Source organism: Apium graveolens, chromosome 7 (genome assembly GCF_009905375.1).
Source record: "Apium graveolens cultivar Ventura chromosome 7, ASM990537v1, whole genome shotgun sequence".
Lineage (NCBI taxonomy): Eukaryota > Viridiplantae > Streptophyta > Magnoliopsida > Apiales > Apiaceae > Apium > Apium graveolens.
The window spans coordinates 231,330,391-231,350,370 of NC_133653.1; positions in this window are offsets into that span (position 1 = coordinate 231,330,391).

A 19,980-nucleotide genomic window follows, 5' to 3' on the forward strand; every position below is an offset into this window, starting at 1 on the left:
ATAAATACATAAAATAATCTAATAAAATCAACGAATTATACATATTTTCATGTCCGTTCATAATTTAATGATATCTATTTCACATTTATTCTTTCAACTAATGCACCATTAATATTTATATTTTTAAATATCACTGAAATATATATCATAAACTACTTATTTTGATTTAGATTTATGTTTAAGTAATAAGTCCATATATACTGTTAGATATATTTGATAATGTCATGGCTAATATATTTTATGTTTAGCTTTCAGATCTTACTTGAACAGGATAAATCAGTATTTAACTGTTGATCAGTACTTATACTGGAAGTCAGGACTTAAGGATATCAGTACTTATGTTATCAGGAGATAATCATCAGAAGATAGATATCAGAACTTAAGTGCTGAAGGACGATCAGATAAGGACAATAGCTGATTAAAGGAAAGAAGATCAAGATAAACATAAGAAGAGATATGCATGAAGAAGGAATTCCGTGAAGAATGGAATACTTGGAAGAAAAGATATCTGATTGATATATTTTAGGAAGCAGAATTATATTCCATATCAATTAGCGATTATCTTGTAACTGTGTAGTATATAAACACAGACATAGGGTTTACACTATAAGTGTTATCATTATTCGAGAAGATTATTCATTGTAACCTTAGCAGCTCTCGTGATATTTGTTCATCACTGAGAGGTAACAGTTCCATACTGTAACAGAGTTTATTGTTTCAATAAAGTTTGTTTTCTGTTACTTAAGTTCTTAAAGTTCGATTTGAGTGTACTATACACTGTATTCACCCCCTCTACAGTGTGTGTGTGACCTAACAAGTGGTATCAGAGCCTATCTGTTAACACACATACAGTTAAAGATCCAAACACAATCATGTCGGACACAGAAACTCCAACTAAGCCTACCAAAACTGAGGAACCACCAAAGACACAAATTCAGAGTCGGTATGAGACCATCAGAGTTCCCATACTGAGACCATCTGAATATCCCATATGGAAGGTAAGGATGACCATGTTTCTGGAAGCAACAGATCCAGAATACCTTGATAGAATCAAGGAAGGCCCTCACAAACCAACCAAGCTCGCAGTTGCAGTTGCAGGTGAAGCAGCAAAGACCGTACCAAAGGAGAAGAGTGATTATACTGCTGAAGATATAGCATCAATTGCTAAGGATGCCAAGGTACGACACTTACTGCATAGTGCCATTGATAATGTAATGTCAAACAGGGTAATCAACTGCAAGACTGCTAAGGAGATATGGGATGCTCTGGAAATAAGGTGTCAGGGAACGGAGACAATTAAGAAGAACAGGAAGATAATACTCACTCAAGAGTATGAACACTTTGACTCAAAGACTAATGAGTCATTGAATGATTTATATGATAGATTTGTCAAACTTTTGAATGATTTGTCATTGATTAATAAAGAGTATGATCTTGAAGATTCAAACCTTAAGTTCCTGTTAGCTCTTCCTGAATGCTGGGATTTGAAGGCAACGATAATAAGAGACAACTATAATCTTGATGAAACAACTCTTGACGAAATCTATGGTATGCTCAAGACTCATGAGCTTGAGATGGAACAAAGAAGCAAGAGGAAAGGAGGAAAGTCAAAGACAGTTGCTCTTAAGGCTGAAGAAGAATCCCCCAAAGCAGCTTCCTCAAAGAAAGACAAGGGTAAAGCTCTTTTCATAAAGTCTGATACTGAGTCATCAAGTTCTGAGAGTGATGATGACTCAGATTCTGAAAGCTTGCCTGAGACTGATGCTGATGAGGAGATGATGAAGCTGTGTGCTCTTATGGTGAAAGGAATCACAAAGATTGCATACAGGAAGTTCAGGAAGGGAAATAAGTTTTCCAGGAAAGGCATAAGTTCTGATAAGAAGAATTTCAGAAGATCTGAAGGCAGAGGAGGAAAGTCTGACAGAGGAGATTACACCAATGTTAAATGCTATAACTGTGGTGAGAAAGACCACATATCTCCTGATTGCAAGAAGGTAAAGGGTGACAAAGGCAAGGCTCTTGTCACAAAGCAGAAAAGCTGGACAGACACCTCAGACTCTAAAAGTGAGGAAAACTATGCATTGATGGCAAATGCTGATAAAGAAAGTGCTGAGAGCAGTTCTGAAGCTGCTGAAACAAAGGTACCTCAGACTACTTATGCTTTTCATACTGATGATATTAATGAGTTGAGAAGATATCTTAAAACCATGTTTGTTAGTTATAGAGATCAAACTTTAACATGTGAAAGATTAACTTCTGAAAATCTTGCATTTAAGAAAAGAAATGATTTCTTAGAAAAAGAGTTAGTCATGTTCCATCAAACTCAGAAGGATAGAGATGATGCTTTTTATGTTAGGGATGAAGTGCTAAAAATGAATGAATCTCTAAAAACTGAGTTAGAAAAGGAAAGAGAGATTATCAGGACTTGGACTAACTCTGGCAAAACAACTCAAAATTTGCTAAGTAGTGGAAACTGGAAAGAGGGCTTAGGTTATGGAGAAGATAAGAATGATAAAGGAACTGAAGAAATTAAGCCTGTTGATAAGCAAAAGCCAAAGTTAAAACCTGTTAAGTTTGTAACTGTAAAGTATGAAAATGAGAAATCAGAAGTTACAAAGGAATTAACTTCTGACAAACTAAAACAGGAAAAGACAGCTGAAGTGAACATAGGCTTAATGACAAAGAAGCAGCTTAAGCATAAGCTGAAAGATGTTAAGAATGCAAACAAGGTAAAATCACCTAGGAAAAATAGGAATGAAAGGAAGGTGTGAATAAAAGCAATAATTATAAACATGTTCCTGATGCTCCTAGGAAAACATGTCATAACTGTAGAAGTTCTAACCATCTGGCTTCTTTTTGCAGGAAGAATAAGAATATTAACTCTTTACCTTCAAAATCAGGAGTTAAGAGTCAGTCTGTTAGATACAAACCACAAAATCCTTGTTTTCATTGTGCTAGTTTATGTCATTCCATTTATACTTTTAAGGAATATCATAGTTTGTACTATGATTATTATCAAATAAAACCTTTTTGAAGAAAGTTTCCATTGTTCCTTCTAGTGTAAATTCTGATTCAAAGTCTGATAGTGTAAGTTCTGATAAGAAATATGTTAACATAAACTCTGATGCTAAATCCGCTGCAAATGTTAACAGACTTAATAAGGCCAAAGGATCCAAGCAAGTCTGGGTCCTTAAAACTAATAATTAGTGGTCTTTGTGATTGCAGGGCAACAGGAAAAATATTCTAGTTCTGGACAGTGGATGTTCAGGACATATGACCTGGAAATAAGGCCCTGCTATCAGACTTTGTGGAGAAAGCTGGCCCAAGTGTTTCTTATGGAGATGGCAACATTGGAAAAACATTGGGATATGGCAATATCAATCTTGGAAATGTCATAATTAAAAAAGTAGCTCTGGTCTCAGGACTTAAACACAACCTACTGAGTATAAGTCAAATCTGTGACAGAGGTTATCATGTTGATTTCTTTGAAGAACATTGTGAAATTGTGAGTAAATCTAAAGGCAAAGTTGTTCTGAAAGGATACAGGCGTGGTAACATTTATGAAGCTAAGCTTTCAACAAGTACTGATGGTTCTGCAATCTGTCTGATGAGTAGAGCATCAATTGAAGAAAGCTGGAATTGGCATAAGAAACTCTCTCATTTAAATTTCAACAATATAAATGAACTGGTCAAGAAAAATCTTGTGAGAGGACTGCCAAAGTCAGTATTTGCTCCTGATGGTCTTTGTGATTCCTGTCAGAAGGCCAAACAAAGAAAATCTTCATTCAAGAGCAAGACTGAATCATCAATTCTTGAGCCTTATCATCTACTACATGTTGATCTATTTGGTCCAGTAAATGTCATGTCCTATTGCAAAGAAGAAGTATGCGTTGGTCATAGTGGATGAGTTCACCAGATACACTTGGGTGTATTTCTTGCACACAAAAAGTGAAACTGCATCTATCTTGATTGATCATGTTCAAACAGCTGGATAAAATGGTCAAAGATTCTGTGAAAGTTTTAAGGAGTGATAATGGCACTGAGTTCAAGAATTTGATAATGGAAGAGTTCTGTAAAAACCATGGAATAAAGCAGGAATTTTCTGCTCCTGGAACTCCACAGTAAAATGGAGTTGTTGAAAGGAAGAATAGAACTCTCATTGTAAGCTGCACGTACAATGCTTGAAGAAGCGAAGCTTCCAACCTATTTCTGGACTGAAGCTGTGCAGACTGCTTGTTTTACTCAAAATGCAACACTCATTAACAAGCATGGAAAAACACCATATGAGATGGTGAAGAAAAAGAAGCCAAATCTGAAATATTTTCATGTATTTGGATGCAAGTGTTTTTTTCTCAAGACTCATCCTGAACAGCTATCAAAGTTTGATCTAAAAGCTGATGAAGGAATCTTTGTTGGATATCCACTTTCCACAAAAGCCTTTAGAGTCTATAATTTGAGAACAAAAGTGGTCATGGAATCTATCAATGTCTCATTTGATGACAAGAAGATTACTGGTCTTGAAGATTTCATTGACCATGATCAGCTGAGATTTGAAAATGAAGACTCAAATTCTGATACTGAAAATTCTGACAGTCTAAGTCCTGATACTGTAAACTCTGATGGATTAAACTCTGATGTTATTGAAACTGTGGTAACTACATCAAAGGAAGATGCACCTATGCAGGGGGAGCATACTCAAGATCCTACCTCATCTCAAGAAACATCAGAACATGCATCTGGCTCTTCAAGTTCTGATTCGTCAAGTTCTGATAAGCCAAGTTCTGATAGTGCTGAAAATCTAAATAATGAAGAATCCAACTCAGAGAGCATAGTTTCAGGGGGAGCATCAGAAAATGAAAATGAAGATAAGCATGGATTAATGGGGGAGCATCCAGTTCTAGAGACAACCTTCCATCTGCATGGAAGTGGACAAAATCACATACACCTGATTTGATAATTGGAAATCCTGATGCAGGTGTCAGAACTAGAACAGGTACTTCAAATGAATGTCTCTACAATTCTTTTCTCTCTCAGACTGAGCCAAAGAAAGTTGAAGAAGCTCTTCAAGATGCTGATTGGGTGCAAGCAATGCAGGAAGAGTTAAATGAATTTGAAAGAAACAAAGTCTGGACCCTAGTGCCAAGACCAAAGAATAGATCTGTTGTTGGTACAAAATGGGTATTCAGAAACAAAACTGACAGTGATGGCATAATTACAAGGAATAAGGCAAGGACTGGTCGCAAGAGGATATTCTCAACAGGAGGGAATTGATTATGATGAAACATTTGCACCAGTTGCTAGGTTAGAAGCCATAAGGATATTTTTGGCTTATGCTACTCACAAAAAGTTTACTGTCTCTCAAATGGATGTGAAAAGTGCTTTTCTCAATGTAGAATTGGAGGAGGAGGTATATGTTGAACAACCTCTAGGCTTTGTAGATTCCAAACATCCAGATTATGTCTACAGGCTTGATAAAGCACTTTATGGACTTAAGCAAGCTCCTAGAGCATGGTATGAGACTTTAGCTCAGTTTCTTCTGGAAAGTGGATTCAATAGAGGAACAATAGACAAAACACTATTCTACCTCAACCATGGAAAGGACTCACTTCTGGTCCAGATTTATGTTGATGATATCATCTTTGGATCTACAAATGACAGACTGTGCAAGAAGTTTGCCAAACTGCTGCAGTCAAGATATCAGATGAGTATGATGGGGGAACTTAGCTACTTTCTGGGCCTTCAAGTCAAGCAGAATGAAGAAGGCACTTTCATTTGTCAATCTAAGTACACCAGAAACTTGCTGAAGAAATTTGGAATGCAAGATTGTTCAAGTGTATCCACTCCCATGGCCACTGCAACAAAACTGGATAAGGATACTGGTAAATCAGTAGATATTACTGATTACAGAGGTATGATTGGCTCTCTACTCTATCTAACTGCTAGTAGGCCTGATACCATGTATGCTACCTGTCTTTGTGCAAGATTTCAAGCAGATCCAAGAGAACCTCACTTAACAGCTGTGAAAAGAATCTTTAAGTATCTTAAAGGAACAGCTGATCTGGGATTGTGGTATCCTAGAGAATCAGACTTTAAACTAATAGGTTACTCAGATGCATATTTTGCAGGCTGCAAAATTGACAGGAAAAGCACAAGTGGAAGCTGCCAATTTCTTGGAGGCAGATTGGTTTCTTGGTTCAGCAAGAAACAAAAGTCAATTTTCACATCAACTGCAGAAGCAGAGTATATTGCTGCAGGAAGCTGTTGTGCACAGATTCTTTGGATGAAGAATCAGTTACTGGATTATGGGTTAACATATTTCAAAATCCCTATTTACTGTTATAATCAAAGTGCTATTGCTATGATAGGTAATCCAGTTCAACACTCTATGACAAAGCACATCAGCATCAGGTACCACTTCATCAGGGAACATGTGGATGAAGGTACAATGGAATTGCATTTTGTTCCCACAGATCAACAACTAGCAGATATCTTCACAAAACCACTATGTGAAGCTACTTTTACAAGATTGGTAAATGAACTTGGAATGGTTTCAGGTTCTTTCTCTAAATCTGCTTAGTCTTGTTCTGTGTTTTCAGACTTTATGCTCAGTATATACAGAATTAATCTCATTGTGTATTCTGTGCTTAATTGATAAATATTTTTAAGTACTGACTGTTGTCTGATATATGTTTCTAAACTCTGATAAGTGATATGTCTGTTTAAGTAATTATTCAATCCTATGAGGATAACTGTGCTAGATACTGACCTAGTAGTCTTTAATAAACAAATGATTCCATGTAAGAAGTAATTATTTCAGTGGAAATCTTATGACACTAGCAAATTCTGATAATTGAGCTTAGTTGAGTTAACTTTGAATATCTTATTACTAAGTCACAAATTAGAATAATGCTACTTATCTGTTAAGTTCTGATACTAGTAAAACTGCTGAATGTACTAAGTGCTGATAAACCTCACTTATCAAAAGAAAAAGCAAAAAGATCAAAGAATAACATCAGGTACTCCTTTGAGATCTAGAGTAAAAATGTGGAAGGGACGACCCAAGTGCATTGCTGGTATTAAGTAAATATGCATTAGAAAAGCAAATTATTTTCTTAGTGACTTTTCACACTCTATGATTACTGGAGAAATACTCTGATAATAGCATAAATTCTGATAAACAGTCGTGACTCACTTACACTGAGAAGCCACTGTAAAATAGAATTTCAAAAGATGCATAAAATTAGCACAAAACAGTTGAGGTGGACTCAAGCATGAAGTCATTCATCAGTAGGTTTCAGGACAATGACAGCACTTTAGCAAAATTTTAATTATGCCTTATTTCTAAGATGTCCTGAAGTGAATCAGACTTTACTCTTTATCTGTTATTTAGCTTAATACACACACTAATCACTCCATATGAATGATGAAAATTACTGTGGTGGTCTATGTTATTTTAGATAAATAGTCACTGTGTCACTTTGCACAAATTCTGAGGACAAGTTCTAGTTACACGTTCTGATGATTAAGTTCTGAAGTCTATAACTCAGAACTTGTATGAGGATTTACTAAGATGGGCATTCCTTTTTCGAGTTAAGAAATTATGTTCTGATGACTGTTAAGTTCTGGTATAGGTCTAAGTTCTGATTTCTCAGTCTAATCCTTTACTTGGCTTATCTGTGAATAAAATTTGGTAACAGTCTCAGTTCGAACTAGAATATGTTGAAGTGAAAGATTAATAGTCACTATGATTAGGATTAATGGTATTCGTACTTGAACAGTCCACTGTTTCTTATTTCTTGTGCGTTTTAAACCATGATTCCTCTTTCCAATGAATGTTATTCTTTTTCAAAGTCTAGGGAGACAAGGTAGAATTAATTCTACCTGTCAGCATTCAATTTCTTTGCGTCTCCTGGCATTCTCTTGCCTATATAAGCAACCACTTCACATCAGCCTTCCCATCATACTTTTATCACAAACTCACTCTCGTTTTTCATTTATCATCACAAATGGCTGAATTTGGCTGGTTCTACAATTATAATGATGAGACTGTTCATGTCTTTTTGAATGGAATTCCAACTCCATACCCTATCACCAACATTCCTCACAATCTCTGGATTCAATTTCCAGAGGTTATCAAACGTGATCTGGTGGCCGTTCGAAGAGAACTTCATCTTCATCGTCTCCGCCAGCAAGAGCGAATCATCCGACTCGCCATTCTGTTTGTCGAGAGTAGGAAGAAGAAGATGACTTAATCTCGTCTTCTTCCTGTTTTTCTTTATCATCAGCTTTGTCAGGCTTCTTAGCTAGGACTAAGGCTGTTGATGTTAGGTTTAGAAGCTTAGGGAAAATCTTGTATAAGTATTGATGTAATTTCCATTTCATGAATGTATTGTCTTGATATATTAATGAAAGTTATTTTTACTTCAAGATTTTGTCTCTGAGTTATTTTATCTTGTGTTGATAAATCCTGATTGATATTCTGATGACCATATAAATTTTGTTTTATATTAAGTTCTGATTCGTTTTCAGCACTTACTTATCTAATTTATCTTGGTCATTTTCATGTGATTTATTTTCAGAATATTAATGATGCAGTGAAAAATAATTCAATCAGTGATAACGGTTTAAATTTTGAATTAAAATTGTTTCTCTTGATAAATGGAACGGTTTTTCCTTGAAACTAGGCAAATGGGTAAGTAATGATTCCTGTTTTCTCAAGCCCAGTAACTGTCCGTTATTACTGCATGTCTGACAGGTGTCCAACGGTAACATTTTTGTTCAGAGTATAAGTACAACAGAGAGAAGATTTCTTTAATCTTTTATTTTCTTCATATTTTATCTCTCTCCTTACTTTTACTCTCTTTCTCTTTATTTCTCACGTTGGTTTTTCATACAGACATTATATCAAACACCTAACAGGCATACTTGAATCTCAATTTTTTCACATGGCACCAAAGGATTTAATCATTGATGGAGCTAAGTTTGTCCCCAACAACTATACTGCAGTTCTTGATCACACTGAAGCTCCATCTGAATTGCACTTTGTGCAAGATCTTCTTGCACATAGTGAGGTTGGGTATGCATTAACACAGCCTGAATTCTTTTCAAGCCAACAAGTTCTGAGGTTTTGGAGGACTGGACTTTTTGATGATGGTGGTAAACGTGGAACTCCCAGTATTATCTTCCAAGTGGGTGATTCATCCTTTGTAGTCACTCCTGGTACAGTACGCAGGGCTTTACATCTTCCAGAAGATTGTACTTTCTCAATTCCAGAGGACTCAGCACTTCAGGAGTTAATGGCTGAATTGGGATATGAAAAGAGTCTGACGAAACTTGGACAGTTGAAACGGGCTAATATCAGAAGAGAATGGAGTTTCTTCTTTGATTGCATCACCAAAGCTTTTGGGAACAAATGTTCGAATTTTGATGTTATTCCAATTCTGAGTCAGCATATAGGGTATGCTATTATTCATCAAACTCATTTTGATTTTGCAACTGGAATAATTGGTTTTATTGGGGATAGGATGACAGAGGATAGAGATGTTGTTTATTTTGCTAGATTCTGTCAACTTATTTACACTTATTGTACTGATGAACCTCAATTAGTCAGTTCCTCAACCCCACCTTTTAGAGTTGCAAAATGATACTTTAATGATCTGGTAAATGCTCATACTAAGAAAACAGTGGTTAGCCCATTACAGATTCCTCAGTCTGTAAAACAGATCCTAGTAAATGCTGATCCTGATACTTATAGATCTGTTTACTCTAATGTCCAACCAACCACAAACACCCAACAACCATCATCCTCAGCACCTACCACTCATTCTACTCAACCTACCCTCAGAACATATCTCAAATCCTATCTCTCCACTTCACAGACTGCTCAACCTTCATCTTCAGCACCTACTGTGAAGCCTTCATCTTCCAAGCCAAAGAGGACAAAGAATGTTCCTCAAACATCTCAAAAGAGAAGGAAGATTGCATTGAGAGATGAATCTGATTCTGAGGAACGGGTTTCTTCTAGAGAACCTGTTGTTTCTGAAGCTGAGAAAGAGATTTCTCAGAAGGATTCTGAAATTGGGGGTTCTAGGCTTCTTGAGAGGCTTAGACAAATGACAGTTCCTGAAACTCCCAAGGAATCCAAATCAACAAAGAAGTACAAGAAACAGAGGGCAAACAGGCCAGTTTCAGATGATGAAGAGGAAGCAGCTAAGGAAGGGGATCAGGAATCTCTGATCTCACAAGATAAGGAATTTGCTCCAGTCACTTCTTCTCCATCAACTCCATCTCAGGAAGCTGTTTCTGAAAAGGCTAACACACCTTCTGTGTCTTCTGTTGATCCAGGCATAAGTGCTGATAATGATTTTTAAAACTTGGTTGTGCCTGCAGTACTTCTCTTAGAAGCTCCAACAGCACCAAATCCTTCCACAACACCTGTTACTGATGCTGTTCAAACTCCAGAGTTATCAACACCTTCTCTGCATCAAGATGCTGATGATCAGAATTTAGGTGAGCATCAGGATATGGCTGTTGATCAGAACTTAGAACAAGATCAGCAATTAGAGGATGCTGAAGCCTCCATTGCTACTCACACTGTTTTCTTATCAGAAGATACTGATTCTTTAAGTTCTGATGCTGCAAATGCTGGAGATACTGGTGATGCTGCTCCAACTGTAGATGCTAATGAAGCAGGTCCTTCAGGACATACTCCTCAACAGACTCTTCTTAAGTCTGAACTGGTTAAGAAGTTTGTTACCAGGGAAGCACCAGTACCTTGGAGTGAAACTCGTGCAGGTCAGGAGTGGACTAAGGAATGGAACTCAGTTTCATGTGTTCCAACTGACAAGCATCTTGCTGAGCACTTGACTAAAGCTGATAAAATGTTAAATTCTGATGATTTTAAAACCCAGCTTCGAGTCACTGCATTGAGTACTAAACATTTACAAGCTCTTCATTCAACTACTCATGCAGAGCTACACAAGATTCAGGAGAACTTTATCAAACAGGAACAAGTTTGGAAAATTGATAAGAAAAAGTTCTTCCAACCTACCATTGACATGATTGCTTATATTGAGAAGACTCAAGATCATCAACAAGCTAAGATTGATGAAATTCTGAAAAATCAAGCTTCTCAGCAATCACAACTAACTGAAATCCAATCCTCAGTGGAATTACTTATCTCTCTTTTACTACCTGCTGATGCCAAAAAGGGGGAGAAGGTAATTAAGTCCAAATGCAATACTAACAAGACACTGCAAGGAAAGGATGATGGAAATGATGACCAAGGATACTCTGGAATGGGTAGCGGTCATAGTCAAGGTAGAAGGTTAACATCAAGACAAGCTAGTCACAGGACAAATTCTGATACTGGGAAAAGAATAAGTTCTGGTGCTGGTAAAAAGTTAAGTTCTGATGAACTTTTAGATCTTGATGAGGAAATGTCAAGACGGTATTTCTTCAAGAAAATCCAGGAATGGACTTGGAAAGTTTAAAGGAAGAAGAAGCCAGACTTAAATCAGAGAAAGTCACATCTAAATCTGAAGCTTCTGGTAAAAAGCCACTTCCAAAACTCAAAGGTATTGTGATCAAAGAAAGGACACATACTGAAGCAACATTGGCTAGATCACAACCACAGATAGATCCAAGATCCAAGGGTAAAGAAAAGGTTGGTGAACCTATCAAGGTTTATGTACCTCCTGAGGATGAAGAAATTACTGATGAAAAGGATGATCTTGCTCTAACTTCAAGAAAAGTTCTCAAAACAACCTCTGACATGGCTCAAGTTGTTCAGAGTCAAGAAATTGTAAGTTCTGATATTCAAAAGAAGCAAGTAACCTCTGACACAGCTCAAGTTAACTTGATATCAGAAGATAGACCAAAGACACTCCTACCAGGATTCACTAAAGCAAAACAGACTCAATCTTTAAAGACTACTACAAGTGGTTTTGAAGCAAGAGTAGTTACTGGAAAGGAAGCAAGAGATAAAACTGGATTGGGAAGTGCTGATGAAATAAGAGTACACAACACTACCAATGATCCAACTTCCTTGAGTGAGCCAGGTATTGGAGCAACTCCTGAGAGATTGAATCAACTAGAATCTGTACAGATAGTTTACCATACCTACTTGAAAGAATACATCATGTTGTATTTCATGACAGATGGTAGGGTTTATCATATAAGACAAAATGCCATTCCATTGAAGTATTTTGAAGAATTGGAGCTTGTACTTTTCTTACTTCAAGTGGATGACAGAATAACAAGGACTGCTGCAAACTACTTAAAAGAACAGATTCAGAGACAGAAAAGGCTTTATTCTGTTAAGTCTGACAGCACATATGTTCCAAAGTACAGAGATCACAATGGTGATATTGTTGATATGAAGCCTAATACTGCACAGATAAGAACATATCTTGGTATTAAGGGACTTGAATTCAATCTGGAGTCTGACAAAGCTTATGTCATAAGACTACATCAGGAGTTGAGAAAAGCAAAGATCAATGATCTCAGAGCTGCAATCTTTCAAACTGGTGAAGATACTGCAGAGCTTAAAGATGTCAAAAGGAGAATGTTTGACGAACTCAGATATGCTGAGAAATGTTTGTTGAAGAACTATCTCAGAACAACTCCTGACATCAGAGAGATCAGAAGATGATGAAACCAAGTCGAAGATCTACAACTGCTTAAATTCTGATATTTGTACAGACTGAAGTTGTTATCAGAAGTTGAATATTGGTAAAGCTTTAAGGATTGTAAGTTGTAGTTATCTAGTCTAATTCTCATGTATTTGTACTTAATGTTTTTGACATCATCAAATATCTGTTAAACTTGTATATTATGCTAATTTACAAGTTGGGGGAGATTGTTAGATATATTTGATAATGTCATGGCTAATATGTTTTATGTTTAGCTTTCAGATCTTATTTGAACAGGATAAATCAGTACTTAACTGTTGATCAGTACTTATACTGGAAGTCAGGACTTAAGGATATCAGTACTTATGTTATTAGGAGATAATCATTAGAAGATAGATATCAGAACTTAAGTGCTGAAGGACGATCAGATAAGGACAATAGCTGATTAAAGGAAAGAAGATCAAGATAAACATAAGAAGAGATATGCATGAAAAAGGAATTTCGTGAAGAATGGAATACTTGGAAGAAAAGATATCTGATTGATATACTTTAGGAAGCAGAATTATATTCCATATCAATTAGCGATTATCTTGTAACTGTGTAGTATATAAACACAGACATAGGGTTTACACTATAAGTGTTATCATTATTCGAGAAGATTATTCATTGTAACCCTAGCAGCTCTCGTGATATTGTTCATCACTGAGAGGTAACAGTTCCATACTGTAACAGAGTTTATTGTTTCAATAAAGTTTGTTTTCTATTACTTAAGTTCTTAAAGTTCGATTTGAGTGTACTATACACTGTATTCACCCCCTCTACAGTGTGTGTGTGACCTAACAAAGCATATAGTTCATCCTTAAGATTTACTGACATCAGAATTTGACAAATGAGAAGCAAAAATCTAGTTTATGACTTAGTAATAAGATACACAAAGTAAATTTGACTAAGATCAAAATCAGAGTTTGCTTGTTTTATGGATTTCCACATAAATAACTAATTCAAACATGGGATACATAGTTTGTTAAAGACTACTAAGTCAGCATCTAACAATTAATCCTCATTGGATTGAATAGTCACAGAACATTCAAAACACTATCAGAGTATATAGAATCACATCAGAGAACAATCGGTATTTAATATATCATAATTTAAGCACAGATTACATAAAGATAAGATAATCTGTAAACACTGATCATAAAGTCTGATGCATGAGATCAAAAACTAAGCAGATTTTGAGAAAGAACCTGAAACCATTCCAAGTTCATTTACCAGTCTTGTAAAAGTAGCTTCACATAGTGGTTTTGTGAAGATATCTGCTAATTATTGATCTGTTGGGACAAAATACAATTCCATTGTACCTTCCATCACATGTTCCCTTATGAAATGGTACCTAATGCTGATGTGCTTTGTCATTGAGTGTTGAATTGGATTACCTGTCATAGCAATAGCACTTTGATTATCACAGTAAATGGGTATTTTAGTAAATTCTAACCCATAGTCCACTAGCTGATTCTTCATCCAAAAAATCTGTGCACAACAGCTTCCTGCTGCAATATATTCTGCTTCTACAGTTGATGTGGAAATTGATTTCTGTTTCTTGCTAAACCAAGAAACCAGTCTGCCTCCAAGAAATTGGCAGCTTCCACTAGTGCTTTTCCTGTCTATTTTGCATCCTGCAAAATCTGCATCTGAGAAACCTATTACCTTAAAATATGATTTCCTAGGATACCACAATCTTAGATCAGCTGTACCCTTGAGGTACTTAAAAATTCTTTTCACAGCTATTAGATGAGGTTCTCTTGGATTAGCTTGAAATCTTGTAAAAAGACAGGTAACATACATAATATCAGGTCTACTTGCAGTTAAATAAAGTAAAGAGCCAATCATACCTCTGTAGTTAGTAATATCTACTGATGCTCCAGTATCTTTATCTACCTTGGTTACAGTGGCCATGGGAGTGGATGCAGTTGAACAGTCTTGCATTCCAAATTTCTTAAGTAAATTTCTGGTATACTTTGATTGATTTATGAAAGTACCTTCTTCATTTTTCTTGACTTGAAGTCCCAAAAAATAGCTAAGTTCTCCCATCATACTCATTTGATATCTTGACTGCAATAGCTTTGCGAATCTTTCACAGAGTTTGGCATTTGTAGAACCAAAGATGATATCATCAACATATATATGTACCAAAAGTAAGTCCTTTCCATGGTTGAGGTAGAATAGTGTTTTATCAAATGTGCCTCTGTTAAATCCAGTTTCCAGAAGGAATTGAGCTAAAGTCTCATACCATGCTCTTGGAGCTTGCTTAAGGCCATAAAGTGCTTTGTCAAGCCTGTAGACATGATTTGGAAATTTTGGATCTACAAAGCCTGGAGATTGTTCAATATATACCTCTTCTTCTAATTCTCCATTGAGAAAAGCACTTTTCACATCCATTTTAAAGACTTTGAACTTTTTGTGAGCAACATAAGCCAAAAATATTCTTATGGCTTCCAATATAGCAACTAGAGCAAATGTTTCATCATAGTCAATACCCTCATGTTGAGAGTAACCTTTAGCAACCAGCCTTGCTTTGTTTCTTGTAATTATGCCATCACTGTCAGTTTTGTTTCTGAACACCCATCTTGTGCCAACAATTGATTTGTTCTTTGGTCTTGGCACTAGGGTCTATCCTTTATTTCTTTCAAATTCATTTAACTCTTCCTGCATTGCTTGCACCCAATCAGCAACTTGAAGAGCTTCTTCCACTTTCTTTGGTTCAGTCTGAGATAGAAAGGAATGATAGAGATATTCATTTAATGTTGATGTTCTAGTTCTGACACCTTCTTCAGGATCTCCAATTATTAAGTCAGGTGTGTGTGATTTGGTCCACTTCCTTGCAGATGGAAGTTGATCTCTAGAACTGGATCCTCCCCCATGATCCATGTTGTCTCCATCAGCATTTTCTGATGCTCCCCCTGAAGTTATGCTCTCTGAAATTTCAGAATTTGAGTTGGATCCTTCAGGAATTAAAGAATCAGAGTTTCCAGAATTATCAGAATTTGGCTCATCAGAACTTGATGAATCAGAACTTGAAGAACCAGTGACAGGTTCTAATGCTTCTTGAGATGCTTGAGATGTGGTATGATCATCAGCTTGCTCCCCCTGAATAGGTTCATTTTCCTTGGGAGCAGTTACCACGGTTTCAATGACATCAGAAGTTTACCCGTCAGAACTTATAGGATCAGGATTTAGGTTATCATAATTTACAGAATCAGAATATAAATCTTCACTTTCAAATCTCAGCTGATCATGATCATTGAAATCTTCAAGAACAGTAATCTTTTTATCACAAAAGATACATTGATAGATTCCATGATAACCCATGTTCTTAAATTGTAGACTCTGAAGGCTTTTGTGGAAAGTGGATATCCAACAAAAATTCCTTCATCAGCTTTTAGATTAAATTTTGACAGCTGTTCAGGATGAGTCTTAAAAATAAAACACTTTCATCCAAATACATGAAAGTATTTCAAATTTGGCTTCTTTTTCTTCACCATCTCATATGGTGTTTTTCCATGCTTGTTTATGAGTGTAGCATTCTCTGTAAAACAAGCAGTATGCACAGCTTCAGCCCAAAAGTAGGTTGGTAGCTTTGCTTCATCAAGCATAGTTCGTGCAGCTTCAATGAGAGTCTTGTTCTTTCTTTCTACAACTCTATTTTGTGTGGAGTTCCAGGTGCAGAAAATTCCTGCTTTATTGCATGCTCTTTGCAGAACTCTTCCATGATTGAATTCTTGAACTCAGTGTCATTATCACTTCTTATTATTTTAACAGAATCTTTGACCAACTTATCCAACTGTCTGACATGATCAGCTAGAGTAGATGCAGGTTCATTCTTCTTGTGCAAGAAATACACCCATGTGTATCTTGTGAACTCATCCAATATAATCATAGAGTATTTCTTCTTTACAATAGACATGACATTGACCTGACCAAATAGATCAACATGCAGTAAGTGATAAGGCTCAAGAATTGAGGATTCAGTTTTGCTTTTGAATGAAGATTTTCTTTATTTTGCCTTTTGACATGAATCACAAAGGCCATCAGGAACAAATACTGATTTTGGCAGTCCTCTCACAAGATCTTTCTTTACTAGCTCATTTATGTTGTTGAAATTTAAATGAGAGTGTCTCTTGTGCCAATTCCAGCTTTTTTCAATTGATGCTATACTTAACAGACAGATTGTAGAACCATCAGAGTTTGTTGAAAGTCTGGCTTCATATATGTTACCATGTCTGTAACCTTTCAGAACCACTTTGCCTGTAGAATGACTTACAACTTCACAGTGTTCTTCAAAGAAATCCACATGATAACCTCTGTCACAGATTTGACTCACACTTAGCAGATTATGTTTAAGTCCTGAGACAAGAGCTATTGATCCAATGATGACATTCCCAAGATTGATATTTCCATATCCCAGAGTTTTTCCCATGTTGCCATCTCCATAAGAAACTCCTGGGCCAGCTTTCTCCACAAAGTCGGATAGCAGGGCTTTATTTCCAGTCATATATCCTGCACATCCACTGTCCGGAACTAGGATATTTTTCCTGGTGCCCTTCAATTCAGCAGCATCAGTACTGCTATCAGCATTTGCCATCAAGGAATAGTTCACCTCATCTTCAGAATCTGAAGTGTCTGCCCAGTTTTTCTTCTTTGTGATAAGTGCCTGGCCTTTATCACTTTTTCCTTTCTTACAGTCAGGAGAGATGTGGCCTCTTTCACCACAATTGTAGCACTTGACATTTGAGTTGTCTCCTCTGTCATACTTTCCTCCTTTGCCATCAGACTTTCTGAACCCTTTCTTTTCAGAACTTCCACATTTCCTGGAAAACTTCTTGCCCTTTATGAATTCCTTGTAGGCTATCTTTGTGATACCATTCACCATCAGAGCACACAGTTGCATCATCTCTGCATCAACATCCATTTCAGATAAATTTTCAGATTCTGAATCATCATCATCAGAATATGATGACTTTGAATCTGACTGTATGATGAGAGCCTTTCCTTTGCCCCTCTTTGAGACACTCACTTTAGGAGATTCCTCCTCAGCTTTAAGAGCAACTGTCTTTGACTTTCTTCCATGCCTTTTGCTCCTTTGATCTATCTCAAGTTCATGAGTCTTGAGCATACCATAAATTTCATCAAGAGTAGTTTCAGTAAGGTCATAGTTATCTCTTATGGTAGTAGACTTCAAATCCCAATTTTCAGGAAGAGCTAAAAGGAATTTTAGATTTGAATCTTCAAGATCATATTCCTTGTCCACCAGTGATAGATCATTCAAGAGTTTGGCAAACCTGTCAGATAAATCAGTTAATGACTCATCAGCTTTTGAGTCAAAGTGCTCATACTCTTGTGTGAGTATAGTCTTCTTGTTCTTCTTGATTACCTCAGTTCCCTGGAATCTTGTCTCCAAAGCATCCCATATCTACTTTGTAGTCTTGCATCCAATTACCCTGTTTGACATGACATTGTCAATTGCACTATGCAGCAGATGCCTTACCTTTGCATCCTTGGAAATATATGAGATGTCTTCAGCTGGGTAATCATATTTCTCCTTTGGTATCATCTTTGATGGTTGATCAACAACTGCAACAGAAAGCTTGATAGACTTATATGGTCCATCATTAATTCTATCAAAGTATTCTGGATCTGTGGCTTCCAAAAACATAACCATCTTTACCTTCCATATAGGATACTCAGATGCTCTCAGTATAGGAACCCTAATGATTTCATATCGACTGTGGGTTTGATTGTTTTGAGTATCTTGAGTTTTGGTGGGCTTAGTTGGGGTTTGTGTTTCTTTAGACATGATTGTAAACTGGATCTCACTATTTGTATATCAACAGAGAGGCTCTGATACCACTTGTTAGGTCACACAACACTATAGAAGGGGGTTGAATATTGTTTTTATACAATCAAATCGATTTATCAACACAAGTATGTAACAGTAATCAAGTATATTCAATAAAATAAACTTTGTTATAATAGAACAGTTGTTCTCTCTCAGTGATGAACAATATCACTAAGAGTTGCTAGGTTACAATGTATAATCTTTCTCATTAATGATAACACATATAGTGTAAATCCTAAGTTGTATTCATATAGTACACAGTTACAAGATATCTTCTAATTGATATGAAATATAATTATGTCTCCTAAAATATATCAATCAGATATTATCTTCTACAAGTCTTCTAGTCTTCTAACTCTTCCTGCATATCTTCTATTGTTTTAGTCACGATCATTTCCAGTAAATCAGCTGCTTTCCTTATCTGAAGTATCCGAACTTAAGTCCTGATATAAATTATGATGGCCTTAAGTTCTGATATAAGTTCTGTCTTCAGTAAGTTCTGATTTCCAGTAAGTCTTGATATTAAATTCTGAAACTAAACACAACAGACTAGACATGACATCTCAAGTATATCTTACAAAAACAGTGATAATCATTTGGTTAATGGGTTGCGTGTTTGTTTTGGTAACAGCATGTGAGCAATAATTACTGCACGTTTACCGTGCCCACTCATTACTGTTTTGACTGTTTCCATGCTGCCAGGTGTAAAAAGTCTGTTCTGCTTCACAAAAATAGCCGTTGTAACGTGGAGTGTATAAATAAGAGAGAGAAAAGATTTTACAATCTCTTACCTACTGTTCTTAATTTCTAATCTCTCTTATTCTCTCTCACTCTCTAATATTCTCTGAAGCTATTTCTTATAGGCATTTTATCAAACACCTTTCGTACACACAACTTTTCACTTAATTTCTTACAGAAATGGCACCCAAGGACATCATCTTTAATGGAGCCAAGTTCATCCCCAATAACTACATGGCTATTCTTATCAAGGACAATGCTCCATCAGATCTTCATTTTATTCAACATTTTCTAGCTAACAGTGAGATTGGGTATGCTTTGACCCAACCACAATTACTCTCAGGAACACATATACTGGAGTTTTGGAGGACTGGGGTATATGATGATGGTGGTGAAGCTGGGTCCCCAAGTATTATTTTCACAACAGGGGAAGATCTACTGTTCGACAAGATCTACATCTGTCAGAAAATTGCACTTTCAATGCTTAGATTGAGGAGCCACTTCTACAAAGTATGATGGCCAATCTTGGGTATGAGAAAGGTTTGTCCAAGCTGGGACAACTGAAGAGGCCATACATTAGAATGGAGTGGAGTTTTTTCTTTGACTGCATCACCAGAGCTTTTGCCAACAAATGCTCCAACTTTGATGCCATTCCCATTCTGAGTCAGCAAATAGGGTATGCACTTCTAAATCAAACTCACTTTGATTATGCTA